Genomic DNA, 10,232 nt, shown 5'->3' with positions numbered 1-10,232 from the left:
TGCTTTTAAAGAATTAATCTCTTTTATCGAATCGGGAATAGAGAATGCAAGCTGCTAAGGAGTCAAAGGCCAAGAATGTAAACCACTTAAGGATTTGCTGATGGTGGTGATAATGTAATGCCTGTGTGTTGGTGTGCATCTCAAACTGTTAGGAATTAGAATACACTACCACTATTTGTTCACATGGTAAATTTCAGCCTTAAGCAAAGAGGAATGAATTCTGAAAATTTATCTTTTTGATCACATAAGATCACATATGAATTGCTGAATTCCAACCAAAAGTATTTAATAGACTCATTCACATTTGATGCGGTGCTTCAAAAACAAAACAAAACAAAATAAATGCAATTACTCGTATTTCTCCACAGATTCCTCAGGGTAGCTCAGTTAATTAGAACAATACCTCTGATTAACATATTCTTGATAATCAAGTGTCTTTTTAGTAAAGTCCTTATTAACATGGACACATACACACACACCATATATACCTTCAGAAATCATGGGTATTCCTGCAAAACGCTCCAACCACCAGCTCCTATTTAGCTAATGCCAAACAAAATTATGGAAGTGCAAAATGTGTCTCTTTTTAAAGATCCATTTGCAGAAACTTTTTACTCTTTAGTGATCAACTCCCTGGAGTATCTATCCATTTTCTTCCTACTCTTTCCCATCAAAATAGAAATTATCTGAACCATTCACATCTCATTCATTCATCCTTTTTTTTTTCCTTTTCATCTTTCAACAACCATTTTGAATGCCTACTCTAGACACCAACACTCTGTAGGGCACTGGTGATTTTAAAAATCAGAAAGATATGAGCTCACGTGACAGGAAAAGGCTTATTTTTGTTGCCTACAAGGCTGTTCCAATGCAGCATGACAAGGGTCCACGGTGGTCTCTGGTCATACATCCAGGTGAATAACTTTCAATATAAAAACTTGCAGTTTTTATATTTTGTGAATACTTATGAAACAAAAGGTTTTGGAACAAGGATTTTTAGGCACCATTATTTAGATTTATGGGGGACAGAGGAACCCCTGAATCATGGAGGACTTCTCCTGGAAGACCCTCGTACCTGGAGAACTGACTTAGCAGTTGTTGGAGCCTGGGCACTCTCCAGCCCCTGCAGCACCCCTCATCCCCACCCCACCACACCCCACTGACATGGGCAGACCCTGCCCCATTCCCTAAAGAGAGATCCATAACATCTCTTCCACTCCCAGTCTTAGCATCCCCTCCTTACTTTATCCAAGATTCCAACACCATATTCAGTATTCTATGGCACCATTAAGCTTATTTTTATGCATGTGTAATAATAATGCCTTCCGACCGTAACCACCCACCTTCCGTGTTGACTCTTCTGGTTTCACTGACTTGCAATCTCTGTGAATAAAGCCATTACTCACTTTGAGTTGACTTGATTGATTTTCTAAGTATGTTTGAACTGACTTCCCTAGTATTTAGTGTTTCATACAGCCTACCAATCATTTTTCAAAACATTTGCTTTATCCCTGTTATTATTGGAATCAATATTAAATAAATGTTCCGAGAGAGACCATTTTTGCTCATTGGTACTGTTGAAAAACACTATTTTGCAAGTTTAATGTATGAGATGTCTTCCCATATGCTTGCTTTTACACCCCCCCCACCCTCCGTACCCCTTTCATGATGCAGTCAGCTAGGCATTCTGTGTCATTGCCTCAGCAAAAGAAAACATTCAGAAAGCAGAGAAAATGGTCTGTCCTGGCATTAAAATTTCCAAAGGAAAAGAAAGGATTCAAGTATAAACAGTAGATTTGGTAGAATACCTGAGGAAAACTAATGCTTCTTGCCCACCCCACACTTCCAATGATTACATCAGGTTTTTCCAAACTTGGGTAGAAAGAAACATTGTCAGAGAGAGAGAGAGAGAGAGAGAGAGAGAGAGCAAGAAGCGAGATGTTAGTGTGGCTCCTTGAGAAAACTGGGTCTGTACTCTCTCCCAGCACAGGGAGGGAACAAGAAGCCAGGGGAGAAATGGCTGGATGGCACTTTGTTACACAGAACAGAGACAGTCTCACCGAGTTCATCCAAGCATGAAAAGGAGCAGAACAAACCCCAGGCACCTGCAGCTTAGCTTGCTAATGTGCAGGACCCTGGGTAGCCCCCGTTAGTTTCTGCTGTCCCAGTGTGGTGTGGCAGCAACAGAATAGTATCTGTATTCAAGGATACCAACGTTAGCTGAGAGCAAGCCAAACCTGAAGAGCCTCATGGTTAGAAATGAGGCAAGTGTCAGGAGTGACCTTGATGGGGCAGTGACTGGAAGACCAGAAAGGAATAAGGACCTAGCTGCTGACGCCAGCTTGGACAGACGAAGATCCACACCATATGCCCTTCCCTCCCCATCCTTAGTACTATGGAAATCCCTAAGAGTTAGATGTAATTGGCTGGAAACAGCAGACAATCAAGGGGACCCAAACTGCTTCCACCACTTAGCAGAATGGAGTCTCTTACTCGAAATTAAGTTCCTTTAGACAGCAGAGTTTGTGGACCAATATTCATTCTTGCTATATAGTATTTTCTTAGTTTTAAAATATACTAAAGACATAATATTGGAAACTCTTTACTGTTGCTCTTTCCATCAAGCACATTTCTTTAGAAAGAGATGCACTTTTAACTGAGTGTGTGTGTGGCGGGGGGAGGGGGGTGTGCAGGGAGAGGGACTTCAGGGTACTTTTTCCTGTAAATCTTTATGAAGCTCTAGTTTATGCATTTCTATTAAATGGCTAAAGTAAATACATACAATTGATTCTTTTACCATAACACCTCAAACATAATAGTTATTGAATAAATGCTTGTTGAATTGAATAGGGTCATAACCTGCTTCAATTTCTAATGCAATCGTTCCCAACTTTTTCCAATAATGGAGCACATGGAACCCATCATAATTTTCGTGGTGCACCATGAAATATAGGTATATGGAATTTCATCATATAGAGTAGGAATAATTATACCAGCAGAAATATGATTGTCTATATGTGTGTCCGCCATATAAAATCATGCCCACTTTAACGGTGGATTTATCAATTTCTCCTTGTAGTTCTGTCAAATTTTCCTTTACATATTTTAGGGCTTTGTTTCTAAAGGCATACAAGATTTCAATTGTTATACCTTTTTTTTTTTTTTTTTTTTTTTTTAAGCTGAGCCATCCTGCTACCTGTTGGCAGCTCAGCGGCTGCTCAGCTCGGGCTGGACTCGAACCGCTGTTGCTCAGAGCTCAAACTCTTGAGCGAGCTCTTAACCAACTGAGCCACTCGGCCGGCCCTAATTGTTATACCTTTTTGATGAATTTAATTTTTTATCATTAGGTTGTGGTCCTCTTTACCTGTAGTAATGCTTTTGCCTTCAAGTCTTTCTCCCCTAAATGAACAAAGCAATACCTGCTTTCCTAAGGTTTGTACTTGCCGAATTTATCTTTTTCTATTCCTTTCCTTTCAACCATTCTGTGTGTTTGAGGCATAGTCCCTGTAAACTTCTGTAGTTTCTTTTTCCTGTTTTTAAAAATTCTAAATTGATGCTCTTGCTTTTTTAGCTGGAGAGTTTGAATCCATTTCCATTTATCATGACCAATAATGTTTTTGAATTTTTACTGTGAAATAATTATAGATTGAAAGGAAGTTCACATATTTAAATTCTTATTTCTGCCATTTTATTTTATGCTTTCTATTTGTCCTTCTGCACGTTCTTCTTTTTTTTTTTAAGGTTTTAATTGGGGGATTGGGGGATGGGAACAGTGCTGGGGAATTGGGGGAAGGGGAACAGACAAGCCGCCATCCTTCTGTTCTTCAGTCCAGTCGTGGAGGATGTTGCTTCACTGGCCCAAACTGGCACCAATTGTGCTCTTCCCAGGCAAGGCAGATCAGTCGCTGGCTTCTGGACAGCCGCTCACTGCTGGCTGCTGGCTACACACAGTAGCCCATGGCAACCCATTGCAGCAGGGGCTGCAGCCTGTGCCCGGCACCAGAGGACAGCGACTAACGGCAGCCCAGCTCCAGGTTGAGCTGTTGTTCAGCATCTCAGCTGTAGAGGGTAATGTCACTGGCCCTCATATGTGGGATCCGAACCGGAACCCTCTGGGGTCCCAAGCCAGCTCTTAACCAATGGGCCACTCGGCCGGCCCCTTCTGCACGTTCTTAAAAGTCATCATGTACGTGACATTGACCATGACTATCCTATGCCAACTATTATATATGTTTCTGAATTACTTACTAAGGTGCTAATAACCCATAATTGTTATTAATTATTTTAGATGACAACTCTTTTGCCAGGTTCTGAGAGTACCAAATTTCCTGTGTAGGTACTGAGTATTTCTTGGGACCATAACATCAGTTTATTTACCTGCTTCAGAAAACACGAAAGTCAAATTAATAAAGAATGACACAGCTGTCAGATGTGTAGCTTGCCTGGATGAGTTGAGCTCTGGAAGAATTGTTGGAATTTCATAACATTATTCAATGTGGCCACTAGAGGGAGATCACATATAGCTTATCCTCAAAATAGTATTCTTGGTCTCTAATTTTTATTGAAAACCTATCAGGAGTATATACTAAAGAAACAAACAAACAAAAAAACCAAAAAAAAACCTCTGTACTTTTTTTATTGTGAAATAAACATTTTTAAAAATTAGTTTCATTTGTACAACACAGTGCAATAATTATATTTTTACCCCTCAAAGTGACAACACCCCTCCCCCAAACTGCCACCCCACTTCCCCCCACAGATATCATACATATCTATTACAATTCCCTTGACTCCACTCCCACACTCTCTACTTTTTAAAAGACATACAGTGCAGCCTCAAAATAGTAGACAAAGGAATTAAGTCAAAGCAGAGATTTGTCACGTGGGAAAAGAAAGCAAAACCCAAGTACATGAGGCCACAAAAAATGCACTGTAAAAGTAAAGACATAAATAGGTTAAAAATAAAAAGGTAGAAAATGATGCAACAGGATATTATCAGAAATAAAGAAGGTCATTTAATAAAGATAAAGGGGTTGATTCATCAAGAGGACTAACAATCCTAAATATTTGTGCATCTAGAAACAGAGCTTTAAGATACATGAAACAAAAATTGATATAACTGCAAGGAGAAATAGACAAATCCACAATTAGAGTTAGAGATTTCAATATTTCTGTATGAGTTTCCTAGGGTTGCTGTAATAAATTAACACAAGCTGGGAGGCTTAACACAACAGAAATTTATTCTCTCCCAGTTCTGAAAGCTAGAAATCCACTATCAAGGGTTAGCAGGATACAAGACCAATGTACAAAAATAAACTGTTTCTGTATACTAGCAATGAACACTTGGAAATTGAATACAGAAATAACATTTATAATAGCATCAAAAATATGAAATACTTAGGAATAAGTCTGACATAATAGATCCAATGCAACCCAATCAAAATCTCTGCAGGCATTTTGGGAGGTAGAAATTGCCAAAACGATTCTAATATTCATATGGAAATGCAAAGGACATAGAATAGCCAAAACAACTTTGAAAAAGCAAAACTAAAAGAACTAAACTACCTGATTTGAAAATATTTTAAAGCCACAGTCATCAAGACAGTATGGTGGTGTGACTCTATAACTTTTCTTTTCTAGATTTGTTTACATCTCCCTGTATTCTTGTACTATCTGTATCTATATAGATATTAGAATTAACTTGCCTAATGTAAAAAAATATTTTAATTGTGATAGCATTAAATTACAAAATTACCTTAAGGAGAATTTACATTTTTATAATATAATATTTTTCCATGAAAACTGGATGTTTTTGTGACTTTTATTCATAGTAGGTATTTTGTCCTTTTTGGGGGGGGGAGGTGCTATTTTAAATGGGATTCTTTCTTATATTCCTCCAAAGATTGTTGCTTGTATGTAGAAAGACTATTGGCTTTTTTATATTTGGACTGAATCATCTTAAAGAAGTCTCACATTGTTGAACAGTTTTTAAATTGATTCCCTTGAGTTTCCCAGGCCAGAAACCAAATCATCCATGAATTATAATCGTTTAAGTAAAATGATCTTTCCAAGTACTGTGCTCATTGTTTTTTTCTCTTGTTTAATTGCCTTGACCAGCATCACCAGAGTGTTGTTAAATAATAACGGAGATAGGCAACCTGTTCTCTTCCTGACTTTAATTGCAATATTTCTAAACCTTATTGAGCATGATATTGGCTTTTAGCCATATAGTGTTTTATTGTAGGGCTGTGCCTTTAAGAACTACCCATTTTATTCTATTTTATCAGCAATTTTTTAAAAATCAAGAATGGATTTTACACAACAATAAAACAAAATCATAAAGTTAATCATGAAAAAAATTGATAAGTTGGACTTCATTGAACTTTCCTTAATCAGTTACACCATGCATCAGTTTGCTAGGGCTGCCATAACAAAATAAACACAGACTCGTGATTTAAACAGCAAATTTATTTTCTCATAATTCTGGAGGCTAGAAGTCCAAAATCAAGGTGTGGGCACGTTTGGCTTCCCCTGAAGCCTCTCTCCTTGGCTTGTATACAGCGGCCTTCTCACAGAGTCCTCACATGATCTGTGTTCTAATCTCCTCTTTTTATAAGGACACCAATCATATAGCATTAGGGCCCACCCTTAATGACTCCGTTTTACCTCTTTAATGGTCCTGTCTTCAAATGCACTCACATTCTGAGGTACTGGAAGCCAGGACTTCAGCATATGAATTGGGGTATGCAGGAGGGCGGGGGGGGGGGGGGGGAGCATAAATCAGCATATAAAACACCATTAAGAGTGAAAAGGCAAACTACACAACCCATTTTAAAAACGGATCAAAGTGTGGACAGAAATACAGACTTCACAAAAGAGACTATATGCATAGTTAATAAGCATATGAAAATGTGTTTAACATCATTACTTACCACGGAAATGCATATTAGTTTGAATCATATGAAATCGCCATCTCTGTAAGCCAATTATCAGCATTTTCATGATTCAACCTAAAAAAAAGTCCCACAGTGATATACTACTACACACCCTGGAATGCTAAAATTAAAAAGACAGTGGGCAAGTGTTGGCGCGAATGTAGAGCAAAAGGAACATTCATATATTGCTGGTAGGGGTGTGAAATGGTACAGCCACTTTGGAAAACTATTTGATAGTACCTACTCGCGCTAACCAAGAGTCTACCCCCGCCATCCACCAATTCCGCTAAGACACAAAACTGAACATTAACCTTGAGATTCCTACAAAAACATCCTAGGGAAATGCTGATAGAATGGCCCGGTCAAGAGGTCTGTTCCAACCTTCTCGGAGAAGCTGTGTGGAGAGGTACGCAGTGAACACGTCCTCAGTAAGCATGTCTTCAGAAGACAGGGTGGCGGTAAAAAGGATTTCTGAAGCAGCACCTGACACGGTCAACCTGGGCTATTTCTCTGATTTACCCGGAGGGGAGCTGGAGGATTATCTTAATATAGAATGAACAGAGCTATTTTCAGATTCACTCCTCTCTTACCGTTACCTTCCCCTGCCAGGCTCATTTCTGGGGGTCAAAAAACCCCGATACCTCTGAGATTTGGAAGGCGCCTCAGGCGCGGTCCCCTACCCGGGTCACCAACCCCGCAGCAAAGGGGCGCAACCAGGTCCTTACTCTGGGAGGGCCTGTCTGGTGCCCGCACCCCGCTCCCGGCGCCTTCGGGGGGGGAAACTCGGGCACTGGGGTGGCGGGTGGCAGACACACACCCGGGGTGTGGTGGAGTGGTCTCCTCCCCTCATCAGTCCTTTCCGCCTCTGCCCGGCTCTTCCCAGGCTTCTGGAGAGGTGTTGCGGGGAGAGGATGCAGGGTGCTATTCCGTTGTCCTTGGCAGCCTCTACTCCACAGCTAGCAGAGACTGCATCGCGAAGCCCGGTGCCTCGCAGTGCTTCCCGGAACCATAACGGTGACTCCAGGGAACCGCAGCTGCGGGGACGCGACAAGGGGTGTGAATTTTGGGGCGAAGCTGGGTCGAGTAGGGTTGGAAGGTAGCTGGCTCTGATCAGAGGACCCTACATCTTCCATGTCCCCTCTCAGCCCGCCCGCGCCAGGGATCCCGAGTGCAGGGCGCGCGTACCTTCCGCTGTCCTAAGACGTGGATGAGACAAGGTGGGCGGGGAACGCGGGGCGGGAGGGAGGGCGCCCCCTTCAGTCAGCCAGGCTCGCAGATCTCGCGGCCCTCCTCTCCCACCGCCGCCTTCCTATGCGCCCAGCACCTCCGCGGGCCCCATCGCGCACCGCAGTCCAGCCGCGGTGCCCCTAGCGGTTCTAGGTGCGCGGCGCGTCCAGGGGCTGCAGGCACCCTGGCCCTGACCCCGCACCGTCCAGGAGAAACTGTGCCCACGGAGAGCCCTGCAGAGGTTCTGCCCCGGTCGGAGGCGGACGGGAAGAGCTGGCCCGCAGGTGAGTGGGCAACCGGCGGCGAGGCTGTGGCGTCGCGCGCGGGGTCCGTCCACCAAGCATTTGCCGCGCAGAGCGGAGGGCTGGTCCTGTGTCTAGGCAACACGGAACAGCTGACATCTCGAACTCGCTAAATCCAGGTCCTTGCCGTCCCTTCACCTGTCCCAGGGGTCCCTTCATTCGGTTAGTGAGGCTACCACTCGGTAGGAGGGGCACCCATCTCCCCCAAACTTAACTCAGCAATTACTTTGTGCTGCACACTGTATTAAGCCCTTTATCTACGTTATCACGTTTAATTCTTTCAGCAAAACTGAAGTAGGGGACATTACCTTTGTTGTAAAAGTAACTTGCCCAGGGCACTGCCAGCAGTGGCCTGCTGTTAGCCTCCACAAGAAGGAAGCTTTTAAAAGCCCCACCATTCATACCTCGTTGTGAATTTGGTTCAATTCAGAAATTTTTTTTCTCCTGTCCTTCTTTCTCTTTTTTGGCTTTCTTAATCACTAGGTATTGTGCTTGACATCAAGGAAACCAAAATGACTTAGAACCTGACCCTGCCTTCAAGGAACTTACAGTTTAGGTCAATGTGCTTCCTTTTGTTAAAAGTAAACTATAGTCTTTTCTATCAAAAGCCAGCAGGATATGCATCCTGCCGGCAATGTTAGCCCAACACTCCACTTCCTCCCCATTCTTAGCTTAACTGAAGCATATAACTAGAGCACCCCACTTCCCCATTTTTAGCTTAACTGAAGCCTGTAGCTAGACAGATCTTGCTTGTTTTATTAGCCAATCGGTTTAGACTGTAAGGTCACACTAGCCAGTGGAGTACGACATAGAGACACCTGTGTCAGGGATAAAAGTGGAGTGGACTGCCCGCTTAGTGTGCTTGCTAGACTGATTTACGGTGGCTCTGCACCCTTCTGCAGAAGTAAAGTTTGCCTTGCTGAGTGACTTTCAACTTCATGTGTCTTTATTTGCGACATGGTTAAACTCTGTTCTCAACAATTGGGTGCTCGTCCGAGATCTCTAATCCATTCGGGTGATTGCCCGGGCCTCCGCGCACGGAGGAGACGCGTCCTGCTGCCTTGTTGCAGTAGCCTCCGGTTGTCTGGGGAGCTCAGGAGTCCCTGAGCTGGCAAGGACCTGATGGTGGAAGTCTCTCGGCAACACGGTGAAAGGGCCCGAGCAAGCACTGCAGCGACCAAGTAACTCTGTGCATCGACCAAAGTAAGAAACATCACCGACAGTGACAAAGTATTTCCTTGGTGGTCATGTCATTTCGGGGTTGACTGAGTGTGAATGAGACGTGTCTGAGACACGAAGCAAATGTGGAGTCCTGGTCCGCAGTTCTGTCGGTATCTCGGTGACCTCATACGGCTCAAGGCAGCCCTCAGTTGTCTGAGTCCGGTGAGGGGTTTATACTGACCTGCCAATTGCTAAGAGGCTCCAGGAATGAGATATCATCCCGCGAGGGAGGTGGTCGGAGAGAACAAAGCGACTCAGGAAAGAGCACAAGAAGCCTCCAATAGGGGAGGATTAAGCCACTCTCACACCCAGAGACTGGGAGTCCGAGATGGGAAATGCTCAGCGTAGAAAAGGTTCTGATCAGACAAGAAATGGTGAAGACAAAATCCCACTAGTTTGTACCCTAGGCAGGATGCTCCAATATAGGAATGATAATCCTAGGACTAAAGGGAAAAAGAAACAGCAAATGATTAAGTATTATTGTTTTATCTGGACTCAGGGACCCATCTTAAAGGCATCCGTATTCTGGCCCAAATTTGGGTCAGAT

General features: G+C 43.0%; 1 long non-coding RNA gene across 1 annotated transcript; it reads right to left on the bottom strand.

The window, feature by feature from the left end:
* Positions 1-6,499: 6,499 nt before the first annotated feature.
* Positions 6,500-8,177, bottom strand: LOC109395848 (uncharacterized). The gene is made up of 4 exons (XR_002126738.1): positions 8,121-8,177; positions 7,753-7,969; positions 6,933-7,010; positions 6,500-6,723 (listed from the first exon to the last, which is right to left on the bottom strand). It is a non-coding gene; the product is annotated as an uncharacterized LOC109395848 (long non-coding RNA).
* Between the last annotated feature and the right edge of the window lie 2,055 nt (positions 8,178-10,232).

Source organism: Hipposideros armiger, unplaced genomic scaffold (assembly GCF_001890085.2).
Source record: "Hipposideros armiger isolate ML-2016 unplaced genomic scaffold, ASM189008v1 scaffold_488, whole genome shotgun sequence".
In the NCBI taxonomy this organism is placed as follows: domain Eukaryota; kingdom Metazoa; phylum Chordata; class Mammalia; order Chiroptera; family Hipposideridae; genus Hipposideros; species Hipposideros armiger.
The sequence above is the reverse complement of the archived record's forward strand: the minus strand, read 5'-3'. Positions and strand labels throughout refer to the sequence as shown.